The following is a 24,203-nucleotide window of genomic DNA, read 5'->3' on the forward strand; positions in this document are numbered from 1 at the left end:
GCTCACAAAGACTGCACTTTAAAAATGTAGAGATATATAAGTTAACATTGAAAGGATGGTAAAATCTATACCATGCTGACACTAATCAAAGGAAAACTGAAGCATCTATACTAATATCAGACCATTAGATTTCAGAGCAAAGAATATTTCCAGGGATAAAGAAGGTCATTTCATAATGATAAAGGGGTCAATTCATCAAGCAGCCACAAAATAATCCAAAACGGTTGTGCACCTAATAAGAGAGCTTCAAAGCAAATGAAGCAAAAATTATAGAACTGCAAGGAGAAATAGACAAATCTATAACTATAACAGGAGATTTAATATTACTGCCTGATAACTGAAAATCCCACTCAAAATCCCAGCAGGCTTTTTTTTTAAATCGGCAAAATTACTCTAATATGTGTATGGAAATGCAAAGGACCTGAACAGCCAAAACAACTGCAAAAAAGAACAAAGTTAGGGGAGTAACACCACTGATTTAAACACTTATTCAGAAGCTACAGTAATTGAGACATCGTGTATAGCATTAAGTTAGAGAAATGGATCAATGGTACAAGAGTACAGATTTCAAAAATACATCCATGCATCTAAGAACCATTTATTTGCGACAAAGGTGCAATGCTTTCAGTGAAGGAAGAATAGTTTTTCAACAAATAATACTGGAACGCTTGGATATCTGTATGAAAATTTCTTATGTTGCACCATATACAAATACTAACTCTAAGAACTAAATGCTAAACCTAGAACTATAAAATTTCTCAAAGAAAACATCATAGAAAATCTTTGTGTCTTTGGGTTAGGCAAACATTTCTCAGATGTAATACCAAAAGTGTGATTCACAAAGAACAAATTGATCAACTGGACATCATCTAAATTAAAATGTGTTTTTAAGGGGCACCTGGGTGCCCCAGCCAGTTTAGTATCTGACGCTTGATTTCCACTCAGGTCGTGGTCTCTGGGGCATGAGATGCAGCCCTGAGTAGGGCTCCATGCTCAGCATGGAGTCTGCCTGGGATTTTCTCTCTCCCACGCCCCCTACCCCTGCTCACGCTCTCTCACACTCTCTCTAAATAATAAATAAAATCTAAAATGTGTTTTTAAAAGACTGCCAAGGGAATGAAAAGACAAGCCACAGACTGGGGAAAAAATTTGCAAAGTGCATATCTGATAAAGGATTTGTATTCAGAATTATAAATAAGTCTCAAAAATGAAAACACAACCTCAATTAAAATATGGACAAAACATAAACAAACCTCACAAAAGAAAATGTACAAATCGTAAATAAGTACATGACATCATATGCAACATCATCAGTCATGAGAGAAATGCAAATAGCCGCAGTGACGTAGCAACACATGCCTTTTAGAATGCTTACAGTTAAAACGTCTTTCCATCACAAGTGAATGTAAAGCAATTGGAATTCTCATCCACTGTCAGTGAGAATGTAAAATTAATCAACCTCTTTGGAAAATAGTTTGTCAGTATCTTAAAAATTTAAACATACCCCTACCAGATGATCCAGCCATTCCAGTCTTAGGTATTTACCTAAGAGATAGCATATGTTCATACATCTATATTCATAACAGCTTTCCTTGTAACAGCCCAAAACTGTAAATAATCCAAATGCCCATCCATCGGTGAATTAACGAAGTGTTATATATCCATACAATGGAATACAACTCAGCAAGAACAGGAAATGAACTATTGATAAATACGATAATGGGTGAATCTCAAATAATTATGCTGAGTCAAAGACAAAAAGAGTACATACTCATTTCAACAAATAATGTTTGGAAAACAATATCCATGTGCAAAAGAATGAAATCAAACTGTTATCTCATACCACATACAAAAATTAACTCAAAATCCATCAAAGACCTAAACATGATTGAGAAAAACTACAAAACTCTTAGAAGAAAACAAAGGAGAAAAGTTTCATGATACTGAATTTGGCAGTGATTTCTTGGATATGACACCAATAGCACCGGCAAAAGAAAAAAATAGATATATTGGATATTATAAACAATAAAAGCTTTTTGTGTTGAAAGACATTATCGACAGAGTGAAAATTTAACTCATGAATGGAAAAAATATTGGCAAATCATCTATCTGATCAGGGATTAATATCCCAAATATCCCAAATAAAGAAATTTTTATAATTCTGCAACAAAAACAACCTGATTTTAAAAAGAGCAAAGGACTTGAACAGACATTTATGCAAAGAAGATACAAAAATGGCCAAAAAGCACATGAAAAGATGTTCAATATCCCTAATCATTAAGTAAATGCATATCAAAACCATTATAAGATACCATTTCACACCCACCAGTGGCTATTATAAAACCAATACAAACAGAAAATAAATGTTGGAGAGGATGTGGAGAAACTGGCACCCTGTGCACTGCTGGTATGAATGTAAAATGGTGCAGATGCTATAGAAAATAATATGAAGATTCCTCAAAAAATTACATAGAATTATCATAGGATCCAGCAATTGAACTTCTGGACACATACCCAAAAGAATTGAGAGCAGAGACTCAAACCAATATCTGTACACGTAGATACATAGCAGCATTATTCACAACAGCCAAAGATGGAAGAATCCAAGTATCCATCAACAGATGAACAGATCAACAGAATGTGTTATATCCATGTGATGGAATATTCAGTCTTAAAAGAGAATGAAATTCTGAAACATGCAACAGCATGGATAAATGTAGAAGACATTACTATCAATTAAATAAACCAGTCACAAAAGGACAAATGTTCTATGATCCCACTTAAATGAGATATCTAGAAATAGTCAAATTATAGAAACAAAAAGTAGAATGGTAGTTAAGGACTGGGGGGAAAGAGAAATCGGGGGTATTGTTTAATGGATACAGAGTTTCCGTTAGAGAAGATGAGGAGAGCTCTAGAGATGGATGGTAATGATGGTTGCACACCAATGTGAATGTCTTTAATGCACAAAACTACACTTAAAATGGTGCCAGTGATAATTGCGTTATCTATCATTTACAAATTTTTAAAAAAGAAGAAAAATACATACTGTATGACTCAAACCAATCTATATATTGATAGAAAGCAGATCAGTGGTGGGCTAGGGATGTGGGATGGGGAAATATGGAAGAGAAAAATTATAAAAAGGGTAAAGAAAATTTTGTAGATAATGGATATGTTTTTTATCTTGGTAGTGGTAATAGGTTCATGGATATATATATATATATATATATATATATCTCCAAACATACAACTGTACACTTTATTTTTTTTTTTTTAAAGATTTTATTTATTTATGTGACAGAGAGATAGCCAGCGAGAGAGGGAACACAGCAGGGGGAGTGGGAGAGGAAGAAGCAGGCTCATAGCAGAGGAGCCTGATGTGGGGCTCGATCCCAGAATGCCGGGATCACGCCCTGAGCCGAAGGCAGACGCTTAACGACTGCGCCACCGAGGCGCCCCACAACTGTACACTTTAAATATAGGAAGCATATTACGTATCAATCACACCCCAGTAGACCAGTAAAAAATTGATTAAGAATAACTTGACTTTGTATCATAGGTATAAAAGTAAGAGCTAAAACTATAAAACTTCTAAAAGAAAACATAGGGGTAATTCTTCATGGATTCTTAGATATGATACCAAAATGAGCAATAAATTAAAAAAATAATTTAACATCATCAAAATTAAAACCTTTTTGCTTCCGAGGACACCATCAACTACAAAGACAGCCCAGTGAATGGGAGAATATATTTGCAAATTATATAATTAATTAAAGACTCATATCCAGAATATATAAGAATCCTCGCAACTCAGTAATAAAAAGATAAATAACCCAATTAAAAACTGGGCAAATGATCTGAGTTGGCATTTCTCTGAGATATCCAGGAGACTTATAAACAAATGAAAAAGTTTTGGACATCATTAGTCATCAGAGAGATGCAAATCCAAACCACGAGATAGCCCTTCCGCCCCTCAGGATGGTGGAAATAAAAAAAAAAAAATCAGATAACAGCAAATATTGGTAAGGATGTGAAGCGTATGCGAAACAGTGGCGGGAATGTAAAGTAGTGCAGCCACTTTGGAAAACAGTCTAGAAATTCCTCAAACAATGAAACACGGAGTTATCTTTTGATCCAACAATTCTACTCCTAGACTCAAAAAATGAAAACGTATGTCCACCCAAAAACTTGTACATGAATGTTTATATCAGCAGTATTCATAAAAGCCAAAATGTAGAAACAACACAAATATGCAGCAATGGATGGATAAATAAAATGTGGTATATCTATATAATGTAATATTATTCAACCATAAAAAGTAATGAAGTATTGACATATGCTACAACAGATGAATCTTGAACACTTTATACCAAATGAAAAAAGCCAGTCACAAAAGACTACATGCTATATGATTCCATCCATATAAAATGTCTAGAATATGAAAATCTACAGAGACAGAAAGGAAATTAGTGGTTGCTTCAGGCAACCTAAGTGTGACAGCGTCAGGGGAGATTGGGTGGTGACAGCTAGAGGGTACAGCCTTTCACTGTGAGGTGATGGAACTGTTCTAAAATTGACTATAGTGATGGTTACACTTATCTGTGAATAAACTAAAAACAAATGAATTGTACACTTTAAATGGCTGAATTGTATGGTATGTAAATTACATCTTAATAGACCCGTTTTCCAAAAAGAATAAGTAGACTTGTATGTTACCCTATTCATGATAAAATTTGGTGCTGTCTCTTTCTCTCTAAGAGAAGGTGGTCCTAAGTATCGCTTCCCCGGTCAGGATGTGCTAGTTTATGCTGTGGTAATGAACAAACCTCGAATCTCAGTAACTTAAAGTGATAAAGACGTGTTTTTCACTCACCCGTCCATCACTGTTTGGCTGGGAGTTCGGTTTTCACCCTCATTCCAGGATCCAGGCTGCTGGAATTGCCACAGAATGGAACATTATCTGGGAGAAGGAAGAAGAGAACTCTGAAGAGTCTCAGTCTAGTAACTAAAGGCTCTGCCTGAAAGTCCTGTCACTTGTGCGCACAACTCATTTGCTCTAAGTAGTCGCATGGCCTCTCCCAGCCACACGGGATCCTAAAACTCAACTGGACTTCTTCCCAAAGTGTTGACAAACTGCGTTGACATGTGCCACAAAGATAACATCCATGAAGGGCTTATTATGTATCAGAAGCCGTTCTAGGGATGCCTGGGTGGCTCAGCTGGTTAGGCATCTGCCTTTGGCTCAGGTCATGACCCCAGGGTCCTGGGATCGAGTGCCTCATCGGACTCCTTGCTCAGGGGGGAGCCTGCTTCTCCCACTGCCTCCGCCCCTCCCCTGGCTTGCGCGCACTCTCACACGCTCTCTCTCTCTCTCTGACTAAAAAATAGAAAAAAAGAAGCTGCTCTAAACCCTTCCCTATATTATCTCGCTACTCACCAAAAAAAAAAAAAAAAAAAAAAACCAAAAAACAAAAAAAGAAAGAAAGACAAAGAAAGAAAAAAGAAAACCTTTTGAAATTGACACTATACTCTGCCCCAGTATTTTACAGATGAGAAAATTCAGGCACAGGAGACGTTCCTGAGGTACTAAAATAACTAGTAATTGGGATTGGAATCCAGACACAGACACCAGAGCTGTGTTCTTGACTGCAGCACAATATTGCTATGAGGTAGTCACATATTTTCCTTCCTCCCACTGAGACACTGTGACAGAGTCCAAATAGGTGTAAGAAAGTTGCACGAGCCACAGAGATTACTGAATGACAAGAGATTAAAATTCGGATCTTCCAGTTTCTGTCCAGTGTCTTCTGAGTACATGGGTGGTTTTCCCCACTATCCTCAGTAAAGCCCTTAGTTCTCAGGCTCAACTTCAGGCCTGCTGAGGTTTCTGGAAGCTTCAAACATAGCATCTCTGCTTTATCCTTTATGCTTCCTCCCCATGATAACATTTATGTTTCGGCTGACAAAACGCAAGTTGGAAAAACTGTACCGTTCCACTCACGTCTCCATCCACATTCAGCTAGGAGACAAACGCTCTACGAGAATAGCTTCAAGCAAATGGATTCATCAGACTCCTTTTTCTATTTCTGTGGTGAAAACGCTTACTTCTACATCATAGTGAGGGCAAATGTTTTGATAAAGACCGCTGTTATGCGAGGCGTTAACTCAAGCAGATCCTAGCTTGGAAAAAATTAAAAATACATAACTCATACAAGGGCATCATTAAGTATAGGAGATAAAAGTTAGTGGTGAGTTATACTAACAAGGACCTAGCTCAAAACAACCAGGGCTTAGAGGCTGAGGAATGACACCTTTGATCTTTCAACACAGCCTGTTACCCACTCTCTACTGCATTAGCGCTGATTGTCTGCAAGGCCTAGAACAGTGCCAGCCGCACAGATGATGTTGAATATTACTTGTTGCATATTCCAGTGAATGAGCGAACACTTGGGGATTATTGGAAGGAAGCCTCTTAGTGTCACCAGGAACGGAAATAAACTGGATGGATAAAGACACAAATCAAGCGTAATACCACTACTCTATCCTTGTGTTCTTGTTTTTTCTAACAATATGGATCCTGCTAATTATTCCAAGTCAGAGCAGACATTTGAACAGGTTCATATCAGTTGAGAAATTTGGACGGCGTTATTGGTATAAATTGGTAGAGAGATGGCCCAACGGGAGAAAAAAAAAATGGCAGCCTTCCCTAAAAACCCGTAAAAGAGAAGCATCTTTTTTTAAGTTGGGGCTCCTAAGTCCCCCCTAAGCAATAAAACCCAGTCTAATGTGATAATAACCTCTCTCTGGGGTGGCATCTTAAAAGGAAACATGCTTCCCAGTTCTGTGACCTGTTGGAAGAGGGATCCCAGCAGGGATCAGGAGTCTTGGTGAATGCCCTCCAGCACTGTGAAATCTTTGAAGAGATCCAACTTTGAAGAGTGCCTTTCTCCTGCTACTGTGAGCGTGCATACACTATTAAGGAGAAAACCACCCAACTCTGATTTCCAAAACCTCTCTGGACTTTCCTCTGGATCTCTCCTTTGATAGAAGCCACCCAAACGCCTTTGGAGAGTTTTCAGAGGCAGTTTAAGGGAGACGGAAGGAAGTCCATTTTCATTGGGCTCTTATTATGGGAATGCTGCCAATGGGGAAAAAAATGGGCAAAGAAAGAAAAAAATCTGATTGTCCAGCCAAGAGGCTTGAAGCATCTGTGGCTTAAGGCCAAGACATGGAAGGGAAATTAAATGACAAAGTAAATCAAAGTTGTTGTCACTTTACCATGTGTTTGAAGGGGGAGAAAGCTGCCTGCTTATGCTGTCCCAAGGTTTTCCCCAAGTAACATATTTAGAGTTGGTTTTTAAGCTCGTTAATGCAATTTTCCTTAAAGTGTTTTAACAGTCACAATTCAATTCATCTTCATCTTCTTCTTCTTCTTTTTTTTTTTTTTTTTGGCCAGTGGTAATTCAAGCATTCTCTATGGGTCCTATCTGTGATTTTCAGTTATCTTGGAGCCTTTTCCCTCGACAAAGATAAAACAGAAAGACTTCAAAAGACTTTAGAATCAAGGGGATGTCACCTTTCATATAAGGAAGGAGAAAAAGTTCAAAGATGGGCTAGTATAGGGCTGTCCATGAGAATTACAAATAACACAGTCACCAATGCTGAGCATGTGGGATAATTATAATAATTTTATTAATACTACAAAGATTTCTCAAATATTACTCTGTTCCAAGAACTCTGTAATATGTTTTATATTCATGACATCACTTAATTTGGATGAGAAACATGGTGGTCTGCTTTCTAAAGGATTCCACTCAATATGAATGGCTTTCCAAACAAGAAATAACTTGGAAATTATTTTATGGTTTACAGATGTGAGTTACTAATGTGACGTGCTTGTCACAGGGTCATATTTTAATATATCAACCAATGTGTTTTTCATTCCTGGGAACTCCTTTTTATCCTTTGGCCATCCTCCATGCAAGCAAGATTAGAGAGTGCTCATTGCCTCCAAGAATAGTTAGTACAACAGGGGGCGCCTGGGTGGCACCTGGGTGGCACAGCGGTTAAGCTTCTGCCTTCGGCTCAGGGCGTGATCCTGGCGTGCTGGGATCGAGCCCCACATCAGGCTCCTCCGCTAGGAGCCTGCCTCTTCCTCTCCCACTCCCCCCGCTTGTGTTCCCTCTCTCGCAGGCTGTCTCTATCTCTGTCAAATAAATAAATAAAATCTTTAAAAAAAATTGTTAGTACAACAGTAAAGGAGAGAGATGAATTTGTGAGCTTCAAAACCCCTGCAGATTTGACAACATAAGCAATAGATCTGGAAGAATAATTAAGAGGCACCTCTTTCCACCTCTAGGCTAGAAGCCAGACAGCTTTCCTCCCTGTGATCTCGAGAAGCAGCCCTAGATTTAACCCCTGGGTAGGGTGCAGTAGAAAGCTCAGGCTAACCTGGAGGGGTCTGAGAAACAACAAGACCTGTGCTTCCTTCCCTAATCCACCCTGGGGAGATGTCCCATCAACTGCAGCTTCTTCACCCTCAGCACCATGTGGGAGTTTTAAAGTAGAGATGGCTACAGTGGGGGGATCCAGGCAGGTAAGCCTGAGGCATCATCGGAAATGTTCTCTGGGTTTCATGTGGCTTCTGGGAGAAGCCAAATGTTTCTCTTATCTCCGGGTGGTCATGGAAATAGCTGAAAGGAAGCCATCTTGGAAGGCTCCATGGTTAGGATGGAAAAGGATCAGCAGGGCAGATGTTACAGAAATGCAGATGTCATGCAGTAACACTCCTCAGCGCACAACAGTGTGACGACACCGTAACTTCATACCGTGGCAGTTTCTACTCTTCCTCTCTCTGGCATACAGGCACAACTCCGAGTGATACATGGATTGAAAGGACCCTTGAATGATTGAAATTTATTCTCTGCTTCCTGGAAGAGTGAGCACTTGAAAGAACAACTGAGCTGAGTTGTACAAAAATGAGGAAAGCCGTGTTCCTGCACACTGGGTAGTCACACCTGCACATACTCCTGGTTTTTGCCCGTTCAGCACTCAGGAGTGGTATGTGAGAAAGGCATTAGCTCTGGCGGCCATTAATCCCCAAGGGAATCCAGGTGCATCACGCTCCCTTTCTGCATTTCGGTTCCCTCATCTGCTGAACAGGAGAAGTGGGCTGATAAAAAAAACCTGTGGAAGGGCTGGCCAGAAAAGTAGAGTGAGGTCACTTTGTGGGATCACCTTCAAGATTCCCCTGCACCAACCTTCAACCGGGGCAGCTATATTTTAATATTATTTGGTTATTTTCTTTCTCTTTATGTATCAGAACCAAAATACGGAGAGCAGAGTCCCTGATTCTCGTTCCATGGCACGTTTTCATCAGGGAGCCTTCCTGATGTTTTTCTATTTCACTTTTTCCCTTTCCCCTGGTCTCCACTCCTATTCATGACAGTAATACTGACAGTCTCCTCTACCTTTGGAAGATCCCCCCTTTAGTCTTTGTACAATCCCCCCTTTAGTCTTTGTACACTGAGGATTCACAAAACATCTATTTTTTTTTAAAAGATTGACTCCAATTATGAAGACAAGGACACATAGGAGAATGCCTCGTGATACCAGGGCAGAGATTAAGTGATGCAGAGGCAAGTCAAGAAATGCGAACACTGTCAGCAAGCTCAAAGAACCCGAGTAGGGCAAGAAAGGATCCCTCTGCAGGTTCCAGAGGGAGGATGGCCCTGCTGACACCTCGATACCTTGATTTTAGACTTCCAGCCTCCAGAACTATGAAACAATAAATTTCTGTTGCTTTGAGCCATCCAGTTTGTAGAACGTTGGCATAGCAGCCCTAGGAAACTAATACAGAAGTGAAACAGGAAATAGTAATTTTCAGATATAGTAATTCTTCTTCTCTGTGCCCAGGTGAATAGGAAGTGTTTTAACATGCCCCTCACCCCTTCTTCCTTCTGTTACATTTACTTTATCACTCTTCTCTCTTGCTCTTTCTTCACAGTCCACACTACAGGATGGATTGCCAGAAGATAGAAGAAGCCATTTCAATTTTTTTTTAAAAACTCTTCTCCTCAGCACAAGACAATCCAACTAGAGAACTATATCTATCAATGTGCACACTCCCACACATGACAAGAGGTTGCCTTATTCTCAAGACATGTTTTGCAGTCAGGCCCTGCAGCAGGATTCCAGAATTTGATCAACTCCTGCTATCTTAGCAACTGTTTCTTGACGGTTTTTGCTTTGGTGACATCACAGGTTTGATTGCCACCCTGTAGAGACACAACAAGTATAAATTCTGTGTTGGAAGGCTCCAGTTTGGAAAGCCTTAGTCCCATGCGGAAAAAATGGCAATGGAACAAAAGTGGCATGTGGCTGGGATGTTGCCATGGCCCGTTCTCTTGTGTTGATTATTTATGTAGCAGGGCAGATGGAGGCCCTGTTTACAGAATGTGCATAGCTCTACGCTGGGTTTGCTCAGGGAATGCTTATCCAATGCCAGCATTCAAGTGGGTTAAGGCACTTTATTCAGATGATTCATGTATGCATGTATATACATCCACAGGTACAATCGAAAATATTTATTGACTAACCGTGGGCCAGTGGAAAGAGTCATGAACTTGGGATCTAAAAATCTGAATTCAACTCTTGTTACGAACTGAATTAAGTCCCTGCCAAAATTCGTATCTTGAAGTCCTAATCCCCGGTACCTCAGAACGTGATTGCATTTGGAGATAGGATCCTTGGAGTGGTAGTTAAGTTAAAATGAGGTCTTCAGGGTGGACCCTGATCCAGTCTAACGGGTGTTGCGAGACCAGGAAGAGACACAGCAGGGACACACATGCACAGAGGAAGAACCGTGTGAGGACACGGAGAACAGGTGGCCTCTGCATGGGAAGGAGAGGCCTCAGAGGAAACCCAACAAGCTGACGCTCTGATTTTGAACTTCCAGCCTCCAGAACCGTGAGAAATAAGTGTCTGTTGTGTAAGCTACCCGGTCGGTGGCATTTTGTATGGCAGCTCCGGCTAACTAGTGTAACTACGAGCTCTGACGCTTGCCAGACCTCTACACTTGCATGTTTGACCTCACAAACCGAACAAGTCCAAAAATGAACACCTTACCTCCACCCTCAACAATTCTGCTCTACCCGCCGTCTTTCTCATTTCCATTGATTTCAGCTCCACCTTCTCATTTCTCAGACCAAAAACCTTCCAGCCATCCATGGCTCCACTCTTGCTGTCAAACCCATACCAGGAACAATATACCAGGAATTCCTGGCAGCTCTACCTTCCAGGTATATCCGGGTGCAGTTACAACTCACCAGCTCTGCCGCTACCACCCTGCTCATGTGACCGACATCTCTGAGTTCCTGCAGCAGCCTCCGGAGGGGTCGCCCGATTCCATTCCCAGCAGCCAGGCCCTGCCTTTCAGCCCACCTCCAGCTTCTCCACGCCAGCAGCCTCTGACTAGGGCAGACCTGAAGCTTTCCCACTCCTCCACCTGCCTTTGAGTGTCTGTCAAACGCGAGAGATGGGGCTGACTCTCTACAACAAACTGATAAAATAAAGAGGTTTTGCTTGCTCTCATTGGGGTGGCCTTCATTTATTTCCACAAAAGTCATGTTTAAAACACTGGATAATGATGTAGGCTAGATTTATGAACCACAGTGAATATTTTTTAACTTTATCTTTGCTTCATAAAGGGCTTATTTTGAAGATTGCTTAGGGATTGAAAGAGAAAGAACATTAAGTATAAGATAACTAAGCAATTATTGGACTAGATGGAGTCATCTGAGTTTCTCTTGTGTAGTTCCCAACCACAGCATCGTAATGTTAACCATCATGTTAACCACTTCAATGTTTGACCCTGATGACCTTCTTCTTTCTTTTCTCTTCATAATAATCTTCATTTTGTTGCAGTTCAAGCTTAAATGGACTTGTTCTTTCCTCAGTAGACAGAAAAATCAGCATATTCTATGTTAGAAGCCTTTGGACATTTGATACATTTTGTTAAATTGGTCTTTGCTTTTATTTTCTCAATTGAAAAGGATTCGTGTCCTCCTTTCTTTCCATATAATTATTGTTTCCTAAGAAAACATTCCCATGAAACTTGTTTTGGGATCATTGCTGTGTGTGATTTTATCTACTTACTCAAAGTATCCTATGGTTAAACAAGTACAATTGCAAGACTCCTCAGAGCCTAATGTGGCAATACGCATAGAAAATGCTAATAAACTTGGGGAATTTTTAACACGAAGACATATGGACATGATACTGAAGGACACCTTTTCTTATGGAACACCTTTAGGTTAGTGTTTCACATGTCCTCACACTTACGTATGATCATGACACGGGCAAACTTCTCCAGGTTCTTCCCATTCAACAAATCTTATCCCAGGACTGTGTTTGGCTTTGTTCATTAGAATACCAGGATTAGTTGAAAGCAAAAATCAGCCCATCCTCTTGTAAAACAGCAATACTTTACATGTACTCATGTGGTGATCAGGGCATTTTTGTGGTTTTATGTACAAATCAATTACTTCTGTCTCTCAAACTTTTTAAAAGCCTACGTCTTGGTCGGATGTGGACAGGAAAGGTATCGGTGCTTATAACTGCTGGCATAACTTCTATATTTCACTTTCCCACTAAACAAAGCCTACTATTTTAACATATTTTAATTAATGCTGAGCCCAAGATACCACTGTACACAGAAATGTTTTATATTGTGGAACTCTTTAATAAAATTTTGATCCAATCAATTTTAGCTACTACGATCTTTGGTTGATTCCTGCTTATTTGAAATGCACGTTAGTTTCTTTAATTGCCTCTCTGCCTCTCTGTCTCTCCTCTTATTTCATCTGGAAACTTATCCTTCATTCTCTTTACAACTCTTTCCTCCTGAGCAACTAGAACTTGAAGATGCTCAGGCCAAACAGATGCATTTTTGTGTACATTTTCAATTTAGCGAGACCAGAATTAAGATGGGTCATTTACTATTAGGTAAAAATCCAATCTAATTCTTGGAAAATAACAATCTTAGTTTTGCATCATACTTCCTAATTTTCCAAGCACAGAGTTACTGCTTCACTGCCATGTAAGAACGGAGGTCAGAAACTTAGGCTCAGGGTCAAGGCAGATGCGGTATTTGAATCAAGATCACCAATTACTAGGAGTCTGAGTGTGGGAAAGTGACCTAGCTTTCTTCATTTCAGCTTCCTCATCTGTAAAATGGAGAGATTAATATACCACCTCAAATAGTTGTGAAGATCAGGTGACATAATACTGAAAGTTTTTGGTCAATATTTAATACATACTATACTAAGTGTGCAGATATTTTAGATGGATTTAGTGGTGGATTAAGGGCTTCACGACCCTGACATCAGCACAAATTTTCCTTCTACGTTGAAAATATGAGCATTGATGCCTAGATGAGTTGAGTTATTCAAGACTATAAGGGTAATTAATGAAAGAGTCATGCCTAGAACTTAAATTCCTTAAACCTGGTTTAATGTTCCTTTTTTTTTTAAGATTTTATTTATTTATTTGACAGAGAGAGAGACAGCCAGCGAGAGAGAGAACACAAGCAGGGGGAGTGGGAGAGGAAGAAGCAGGCTCACAACGAAAGAGCCTGATGTGGGGCTCAATCCCAGAACGCCGGGATCACGCCCTGAGCCGAAGGCAGACGCTTAACCACTGTGCCACCCAGGCGCCCCATGGTTTAATGTTCCTTAAACTTCAACAAAGGTAGTGGAAATTTGTTAATATATATAGAGAGAGACACTTCATATAATTCCCTCCTGCATTATCCTGATCAATCCATGTTCCAAGAACTCTGAGCAACAGCCAGGACAATTAGTTGCTTATAAGACCTGATACGAATATTTGAAAGATATTTCTTAACCAAAATATTGTGGGGTCACTATGGTTGTTATCTCTGTGTGCTCAGTATCCATGGCCTCTTCTGAAAGTAGCAGCTTGACTTCTATTTGGAAATCTAGAGCTCCCTTCCAGTTATTAAAGTGTACCACCCTCCAGTGGTGCAGAAGTTAAAGAGTTTTTGTAACTGGATTTGGCCAAACCCTTTCTCTCTAAATCTTGAAAATGATCCAAATAATGAAATTAATTGGCCCGTATTCATTCCAACTTTGGTGCTTTATAATTGAGACTACCTAGATCCTTGGGGGCTGCTTTGTCTCTGTTCTTTCATAAACCTGGTTTTTTAGTTTTACCCTTGTTTCTAGGAGCTATGTCTTATTCTTCACCCTTTAAAAAAAAAAAAAAAGCTAGCCAGAGTTGGTTTTTGTAGAAAGAACTCCAACTCACAGTAGTAAGCTAGTGCCAAAAAATGTTGCAAAACACCCTAAAACTCAGTGGCATACAATAATAAGTATTTATTTGTCATTTACATATCTGCAAGTCAGTTGGGATTCGACAGATACAGGCTGGACATAGCCTCAAGCTGTAGGTTGAGTCCAGGCCATTTCTATGAGTCTCTTACCTGCTTGGACCAGTAGCATGTTCTCACTGCCAAAGGCCCGAGCTCAAGAGGGCAAGCTCAATAATGCAAGCACATTTCAAGCTTCTGCCCTATCTTGTCTGCTAATGTACCATTAGCTAAAGCAAGTCAAAGGGATGAGCTCAAAGTCAAAGGATGAAAAGATCATTCCAGCCGCAAAGATGGTAGGGGCAGCAGTGAATAGTTGCTGAGTAGTGATTTCATCTACGGCAGATAGACTGATTTTCATTAGGAAGTCATTCAATTCTGCTAAGGAATTTCCTTCTAAAATTCAAACACTATCAGAGAAGAAAATATAATGTTTTCCCATGAACAACCTACCTTACCTTTGCTTGTCCAGTTGGCTAGAATGCAGGGTCCACAGATAGCTAAGAAGAATCACCTCTGGAATGAAACACAGATGGATGCGGGTTACCAAGGGGGATTGGGGTTCAGGATAAAGGGACGCCTCAACTCATACCACAGTATGGAGGGGCATGTGAAAATCCCAGTAAGGAAGACTCTCAGGGACTAAGAAAAAGGTAAACTTGGGGCGCCTGGGTAGCGCAGTCGTTAAGCGTCTGCCTTCTGCTCAGGGCGTGATCCTGGTGTTCCGGGATCGAGTCCCACATCGGGCTCCTCGGCTGGGAGCCTGCTTCTTCCTCTCCCTCTCCCCTGTTGTGTTCCCTCTCTCGCTGGCTGTCTCTCTGTCACATAAATAAATAAAATCTTAAAAAAAAAAAAAAGAAAAAAAGGTAAACTTCACTGGATATGTGGGTGCCTTCCTATACAGTAAGTGAGAAGGGAAAAAAAAAGGGAGTTTATAGATTCCTTAGGTTTGTAAGAATGAACCCTCAATTTAGCCAGCTACACTGTCAGTTTGGAGTTAATGGTTACACCAAAGCTGCCATTAAGTCTTATACATGGGAGAGCTGGATAGTTTTTTATTCAGATTCTGAGAGGACATATTTCTTTAGGTGAATTCTGGTTCTTAATTTCTCAGTTGTATTTTAGATGAGGTCATCAGAGCTGCCGGGCTACTCATGTCATAAGATACACAGAATGATAAGATGCTGAGATCTAAAGGAGCTACCAAGAAGTGTTCGTTATTGTACAAGTTGGGGTTCAAAGGAATAAGTTGAGAGACCATTCCCATATCTGAAGTTTCAACCTGACTGCAAGTGTTAAAATGTGAATACATGTGAAAGTTTGTGAGTATGAGTGTGAAGACAGAAGAGTGGTTCCTATACAGTCTTGTTTGGGTATTTGGTAAGAATATAATTAAAATATAAAATAGCCATCTTTGGACAGGGCACAGTTTCACTCCCAAGTGTATGAACATCCTTCAACTATACTATCATGCAAATTAGGTCAAAATATGGCTTAACAACCGACTGCTCTCAGAATAAAGCGTATTTTCCCCAAACCTGTTTTAAACAAAGTGAATGACATACACTCTCATAAAGAGAGAGGATGACATTTCGTACTCCATGAAATTTCCCTTTTCAAAATCATGACATTTTATACCATAAAGAGATAGTAATTATATTATACACTCCCCAAACTTAAAAATTAAAAAAAAAAAAAGCTAGTGGGAAAACAGAAATAATATGTCCTACAAAGAATGCAATTAGGCAGAGCTAGATCAGAGAATCCACAGAGGATAAGCCACAGGGCTCATTATCCTGATTTTAATTTGCTGCTTTTGATATTTCCCCCCTGCATTTTAGTGATTCCATAGAGATCAGCTTGCAACAACTTCATTTTTCAATTGGTCTATTTATTTATTTATTTATTTACTTACTTACTTATTGCATCAGGCATAGTATAAGATAACCACCCGGACCAATTATTAGCCTTTCAGCTGCCTTGTTATTTCCAAAGGGAAATAACAATCTGGTACCTGACATCTAAATATTTTCCCTTGAGACAGAGGTAGACCAATTTTTCTTTTTTTTAAAAAGGGGTGGTTGAAGTTATATAAGTATTGGGATTGTTGAGAATGGATCCAAGCCTTGGGGTTGGAATAAAACACCTCCGTGTGCCTTCTCTAGCTCTTGAAATACCAGAATTTCAACTAAGGTGCCAACAAGCTATAAATAAGCAAGTGGTGCCTTTTTTTTTTTTTTTAACAGAACAGCCAGGAATTATTACAAGTGGTGAGAGTTGTCAGTTTATGACAACTCATGAAGCTCATTGTCCCCTCAGCTCTGTGTACTCTGCCCCATGGGCAACAGCATGACGATTTTAGCTTCCTTTACATTTTTCGCAAGAAATTTCATCACCTACAAGGTATCGTGAACGCTTTGTTGCCTTTACCACAAACGTGGCAGAGAAGAAGGAGGGGTTGCCCCTACGTACAGACCCCACTACTCTTGCATATAACTTTCTACATTCTCATGAGTTTTAATTTTTCCAGAGTTCAGTGATATTTTTTATGCTTTCTCTACATCGTTCAGCTTTCTCTCTGCTTAAACCGAGCTCTGAGCTTTACAAAGCGCAGCATTCAGTAAACAAAGATGCACTATGTTGGAACTTGGCAACTAGCTCTTCTTACTTGAGGAAGCCGTTTTTGGTCCATCCCACCACCTTCAATATCACAAATTGTTGTTGTTGTTGTTGTTTTTAATAACATATTTATGCCCCGAGAATAATGCGGTAATTCAGTATCAACCAACTTTAATGAAACACTTTTTTCCTCTGAACTTTGGCTTGGTAAAGAGATCGCAGCAATGAAAGACCTGGGGCTTAAAGTTTCATGAGCAGAATTCTAATTTTACATGCTAATAGCCAGTGCATTTTCTGTTCCTTTGGATATCAAAAACTGTAGAACTTCTAAGAAACAGAAGGTAAAAGGACAAGAAAATCTGGTTCTGGTCATCCTGCTGGTGTTATTTTTCTTACAATATTGTATTCTGTGTGGAAAGGACTTAGGATTTCTTCTGCAGAGTTATGAGACTAATTCAATACCACCCATTCTTCAATCTGAAGAAAATAAGGTCTTTATGCTATGGTCTTTTTTTAGGCCAAAGGTAAACAAGAAAGGTAATCTAGAATTGGACTCTGTTATAGCTGGACACCAGATATAAGGCAATCCTCAGCATAAAGCCAACTTGCTTTTTCCAAGGACGTATTTTTGTTTTTTTAAGGTCTGAACTATCTTTCTATTTATAATTTTTTAATTACTACCTTATGCATATGTAAATCAATTCTAGAATATCACATGTTGATTTTAAATTACTGCTTTTATAAACTCACATAAAAGTGAGTTTATCCGATCTCTTCCTAGAGACCTTCATCAGCAGGGCTACTTTCTGCGTCATCTAAGGCAGTTTTCTGACAACTCCATTTCTCTATAGGTTGTTCAAGACTTAAAATCTATATAGGAGGTGGTCTCTACAGACTTCATCCCAAGCCCCAAGTTTTCATTTGCATAATCTGAGAACTGGTTTCTTGTTCATACTGTAGGTATAAAGTCATGCTCTCCAATTACTGGGTGAGCTTTTAATCGATCTTAAAAAACCTTGTTTACAACAGGCATCCAACATGTAATTATGAGATCACACCTGCCAGAACAATTACTAAACCTGTGTTAATTGTCTATGTCTTGCCTCCCTTGTTAACAATTCTATCTTGTGACCTCTGTGAGCTTTTCCAACTGGCATCAGTTGAGGTCATTTTGGGCTAATGTAGATCTTGAAATAGTTCGTTGATCCAAAAAAACATAATTAAGAGATGTTGTAAACAGAAACACTTCTTCTCCCCAAGATATCCACGTCCTAATGCCCAGAACTTGTGAATACATTAGTTTATTTGTCAAAAGAGAATTAAGAGTGCAAATAGAAGATTGCTAATCACTTGACCTTAAAAGGAGATGATCCTAAATTATTCCAGTGGGCCCAAATAATCACAAAAGTCATCAAAAGTGAAAGAGTGAGCTGATGGATCAAAGAGAGGAGATGATGAAAGAAGCTAGAGAGAGGTGAAAGATGAGAGGCACTCTGGACTGCCCTTGCTTCCTTTGAAGACAGGGGAAGGTAGCCATCAGTTGAGGCATGAGAGTAACTTCTAGAAGCTAGCAGCTGTTCTCAGTTGACAACCAGCAAGGAAACAGGGACTTCAGCCCTATAACCCTGAGGAAGTGACTGCCAACAACCTGAAAGAACTGAAGAATGGATTCTTCCCCAGAGCTTCCAGAGAGAGGGGGATCTATTCATTTTTCTAGGGTCTCATTGTTCTACCACTCAAGGATTCAGGCAAGGTTGTCGAATTTTAAAGTTTTTGTCAAAATGCTGCCTTTACCTAAGAATAACATAATACCTTATCATAATTTCATGTCACATTAAAATAGGCAAAATAATTTCTTAACATGTTTTTAAATGATTTAAAATATGCAAAGTGAAGAAAAAGCCAGGCATGCTGAGGAGAGGCACGTGACTTGCATGGCCTGAGCGTGGGAAGCAGAGTGTGTGGGGAACAGTGTGGGGGGAGCTGGGGCAGGTGGTGAGGTCTGGGTCATGGTGGATTCTGGAGGTCTTTCTGACAATCGAAACTTTTCCTTAAGGGATCCATTCAAAGACTCTCTGCAAGGGAAGGTCATGATCAGACTGGAGTTAAGAATGATCCGTTTGGAGGATGCAATGAAGTTAAAACTATTGCTATAGTCTAGCCCCCACTCTCCCCAAGAAAGACAAAAAACTGGTAGGTTTGGGGATAGAGGAACAATAACGACATTCATAAATGTACATGTAATATTTTATCACATTCAATCCTCACAATGATATCAAATCTAATTAGCTAAGCAAACTGAAACTAGGAGGGTAGGACGCCCCCCACAGGTCATGAAGTCAAGGGTCAGAGTGCTAGCACCAGCCCTTGTGAAACAAATTCATGTTCTTTCTGTATTCATGGGCTAGGCCTTCGTGATTCTGTCATCAACCTATCTATGAAAGAGTCGATGATTATGTCTAATTCCAAAGATTGTAAGAGATCAGAACTGTGTATGGGCTCAGAGTTCCATTTGTTAATACCAGTAAGGTGCTTTAGAACCCTGAGTAGCAAAACTAGTCTTCCCGCTCACTACAAGTGCTCTGATCATGTTAACTAAAATTTATAAAAAACGAAGACTTATTTGATTCTATAAGTAACAGGGAAAAAAGTAATCAAGTCTGCCTAAATTTTGGGGGGAAAAAATGAGTTCCTATTTACTACACACATAGGTTGTGGCAGCTTAGACACTGCTCTTGACATGGAGAGAATGAGATGACATTATTGTCCCATTCTACGGAGGAGAACAGAGGCGCAGACAGGTTAATTAATGTGCCCAAAGTTATTCAGGAAGTAAGAACAGGGACAGGTTCTGAGTAAAGGATTTTGTATCTCAAAAGTTTCTCACCTCCAAGTCACATTGCCTAAAGTCTAAGAACGAGGAAGGTGAAGGGAACATGAAGGACGGTAAATGTAAAAGTAGCATTTTGGTGATTTACAGGATGACTTATAACATAGAAGGAGCTCTTAAACTTCCAACATAAACTCAAATCCATTGATCTTTTTTGAAAAACTTGAGAGTACATGAATGTAGGAAACTGTCTAACTTTCTAGAGAAATGTTTCATAATTTTTGTCAAATTCTGAAAGAAGTATGTAACCTGGGCATATAAGAGCCATCACAGTAAAAGAAGGATTCATCCCTGAGCCTGTTCCCCTCCTGGCCTTGGGGTCTTGGTGCTGGAAATGTGGTCATATCTTGGGTCATAAAAATCGCTTCTGGGCCAGAATCAAGATCAATCTGCCTTACCTCCAGGCAGAAGTCTTCCAGAGCAATGCTGTTGTGTTGTAGGGCTTGAATTCTTCCTTCTTCTCATATCTCCTCACCTTTCCATTCCTCCCTCAACTGAGGAATTCTTTGGTAAAACAGGAAAAAAAAAAATAGAGCACCTTTGTTAGCTAAATCAAAGTTATTCTACAAAATACAGCCAGTATTTGTAAAGTGTATTACTATTGTATGTGGCTGCTTCACTACAAAATACCTGAAAGACAGAAGTCTCTGGTTGATATACTAATACAAACATCATGAAGCAGGAAGGGATGGGGGAAGGGACAGGAAGAAAGGACTCCCGTGGGGCCAACTGTGGTGGATGGTCAAGGGCCAGGCTGGAGACCTGAGCTGAAAGTATACCATTATTTGCCCCCCACCCTACACTGTGTTTGTGACACCGTGCAGGTGAGACACTTTGCTTTCTAACGTGGACTGCACCTTACAATACTTCGGAAGAATAAATGGTTAAGATTCCAGGAATAGGTGAGTTCATTCTAAAGAGCAGTTTTGTTGATTCAATGGCACACAAAGTTCAAAAACATGGTAAGTTTCTCTCTGCCATTAGAAACTCCTGTGAAAGCCAATTTTAGACCTTGTTAAGGTAAAACAGACGGTTGTGTTTTTTCCCCTTGTTTTGATTACTTCAAAAGGCTACCAACTTTACAGACAGCCCTTAAACTTGATCTATTAACTTTCTCTGGGAGCATAACGGCCCAGTAAACAGTGCCTCAGACAGCCTGCTTTCCTCCCCGAGTACTGCGTGGCTGGCCAAAAGGGACCCTTGGGGCTGGGGATTCATACTGGGAAGAAAGAAGTACAGGCTGCCAACAGGACACTTCTGACAAGACAATAAGGAAAAATGTCAGCTACTGAGTTTTCTTTGTGTATCGATGGTTTCAAAAACAAGTTCTATTATTCCTGTTCACTCACCTACTCTTTAATGGTTGCCTTTTTTTAAAATCATATATGCAATTCCTTTCACCATTATGTGGGAAGGCATTTTAATTATTTAACCTTATCCCACCCTCAATTGACCAAAATATTGGTCTAAGACCTGACCAAATTATAGTTGTTCTAATGCTATTAACATCAGCGCTAACATGCCTAGGTCAGGAAAGTTTACAAAGAATGTAAGTTCTCCTGGAATACATTTGCATAACATTCTTTGCTCATCTGGTATGGGGATTTGTTCACCAGTTGCTTATTGCCCATTTTCATTAGTCTAAATTAGGTATTTTTTAGTTTTAGGAATAAAAGGAGTCTTAGAGGTCATATTGTCCATAGAGGTCAAATACATTTCCTCTCCAGTGCCAACCCTCATTGATTGGGTCTTGTCACCTGAAATATCGTGTTAAGTAGGCTTCTGAAGCTCAGTTTGTATTCAGCAGCAAACCAGCTACGATTAAGACCTGTCTCTGCCGTGGGTGCTGAAATGGGCTAGAGCTATACTGATGGAGATAGTTGTCACGCTGGCTCTAGCCTAACTCATTCATCTCCAGCAGATAAAACTAACTCCCACAAGGGGCAAATGATATAACCACAGGTCACTCCAAGACTTACCAACAGAACCAGAGATAGAATTTAAGTATAGACTCGAGTTCTTCACACCAACCACAATGGGATAGGATGAACCTGTATTTTTGATTAACTGATTCTAGTTTCCCATCTATGGTAATGTCAACTTCTCCACCATTAGATAGTTCTTATTTTGGTAGATAACTCTTATTAAAATATTCTGAGAGGATCGCTTCACAGCTTCTTTCTACCTTTATGTGTCTTACTCTTTCAGGTAATTTGATAGAACAGCATAAAAGAGAATGAGAGCAGAGGGCTCTCTATGTGGGGAGAGGGTGAACGTGGGTGACTTAATTTTACCTCCAATAGCATGTAGAAGGGAGGTAGGGAAATGTATGGCTTGGGAAGGAAGGGATGTGGGTTTATATTATGTGCAGTCTTCAGCCCCCTCAAACACTCCCAGAATGCTTCAGCCTCTTAGCTTCACACTTCTTTTTCTGCCTGGAGGACTGTTCTTCTAAATATTGCCATGGCTCACTCCCTTACTTTTTTTTTTTTTTTTAAAGATTTTATTTATTTGACAGAGACAGACAGTGAGAGAGGGAGCACAAGCAGGGGGAGTACGAGAGGGAGAAGCAGGCTTCCCACTGAACAGGGAGCCCAATGTGGGGCTCGATCCCAGGACCCTGGGATCATGACCTGAGCCAAAGGCACAGGCTTAACGACTGAGCCACCCAGGCACCCCTCACTCCCTTACTTCTTATACATCTCCATGTTTAAATATCACTTTATCAGACTGATCCCTTCCTGTCCCTCTGTCCCTTTACCCCAATGTGTTTTATTCACAGCATGCATCACTTTGCCATTACATGTTGTTTTCAGTTATATTTCTACAACATACCATCTGACACAGAATTTTACCTTTGTAATAAGTGATACACTTGCTCTTTATTCCCACTGTCAAATTCCAAGTTTCATGCTGAGCACAGATGGTTTTGTTCCTGGCTAATTTCTTGCCCAAAGAACAGTCTCTGACGCATAGTAGGGCTGCAAATAAAAATGTGTTGACTCAATTAATTTGAAATGATATTCACATTTAAACCATTCTAGCTTTCAACTTCTGACACTAATGTTGGCCAACTACAGCCAATGGGCCACATCCAATCCACAACCTGTTAATGTAAATAAAGTTTTCTGGAACACAACTATTTCCTATTTATTTCCATATTGTCTATAGCTGTCTATAAAATTTCATATTACAATGTCAGATCGGAGTAGCTACAACAGAGATTGTGGCCCTTGAAGCCTAAACTATTTCCCCTCTAAATATTCTCGTGAAGTGGTCAGTAGTGGCCACAGCTGTCTTTCCTTAAAGGATCAAGAGGATCTGCCAGAAGTGAATGGATGGTGGGACGTCTCAGACTCAATTCTCAACACCTTCAGCAGGCCTCAAGTGCAAACTTCCGAGCAAATTCTGGATTCATTCCACAAATTTTTCTTGTGTTGCTACAATGTGCCAACCTCTTCCAAGGCCCCATAATACATCACTGAACAAACACAAAAGTCTTTGCCCCTTGCAAATGTACATTGCAGCAGCAGAAACCGACATTAACCAATGAAAACATGAAATAAGTAAAGGACATAGTACATAAGCAGTAAATGCCATGGATGAAGAGAGAGGGGAGCAGGAGAAGGGATGGTAAGAATGCATGGGGAAAGAAGGGGTATAGGATTTTACGGAACATGTAGGACACACTGAGAAGATATTTTAAACAACACTTAAAAAGGGTAATTACCTGGCTATGGGAATCACTTGGGAAGAATCTTTTTTTTTTTTTTTAAAGATTTTATTTATTTATGTGACAGAGAGACAGCCAGCGAGAGAGGGAACACAAGCAGGGGGAGTGGGAGAGGAAGAAGCAGGCTCCCAGCGGAGGAGTCTGATGTGGGGCTCGATCCCAGAACGCTGGGATCACGCCCTGAGCGGAAGCCAGACGCTTAACGACTGCACTACCCAGGCGCCCCCACTTGGGAAGAATCTTGAAGTCAAACAGAACAGCTAGTGCAAAAAGCCTGGGGCAGAAGTGAGGCTGCTGGTTTTGAGGGACAGCCAGGAAGCCCTTGAGAATGAAGAAAAGGAAAGGAATAGATTGGTTGCCAACAGTGAGAACATTCTGTTTTAATGAAAAACTCTAATTGGGAGGGAAACACAATTTAACAGGCTATGGACAAACTCCCTGGAGGCATTTAATTTTGTTAAACAAGATACCGTAGAATAATTGTTAAATTAGTATATTTTATTAGCTCAAATTCATTAGCTCTCCCCAAATTTCCAAACGCCAGACTTTGCCCCGTTTGTCTGGAGTGT

At 40.0% G+C, this 24,203-nt stretch overlaps 1 long non-coding RNA gene across 1 annotated transcript in view; it reads right to left on the bottom strand.

Annotated features, from left to right (window-relative positions):
- The window catches only part of LOC125283755 (uncharacterized), a 535,062-nt gene that overhangs the window by 303,707 nt on the left and 207,152 nt on the right, over positions 1 to 24,203 (bottom strand). The window contains exons 3-6 of the long non-coding RNA XR_007191731.2: positions 22,757 to 22,882; positions 20,300 to 20,405; positions 14,851 to 14,908; positions 4,877 to 4,963 (exon numbers count right to left, since the gene is read on the bottom strand). This is a non-coding gene — a long non-coding RNA (uncharacterized LOC125283755). The remainder of the gene's footprint in view (positions 1 to 4,876; positions 4,964 to 14,850; positions 14,909 to 20,299; positions 20,406 to 22,756; positions 22,883 to 24,203) is intronic.

This window comes from Ursus arctos, unplaced genomic scaffold, assembly GCF_023065955.2.
Source record: "Ursus arctos isolate Adak ecotype North America unplaced genomic scaffold, UrsArc2.0 scaffold_14, whole genome shotgun sequence".
NCBI lineage: Eukaryota > Metazoa > Chordata > Mammalia > Carnivora > Ursidae > Ursus > Ursus arctos.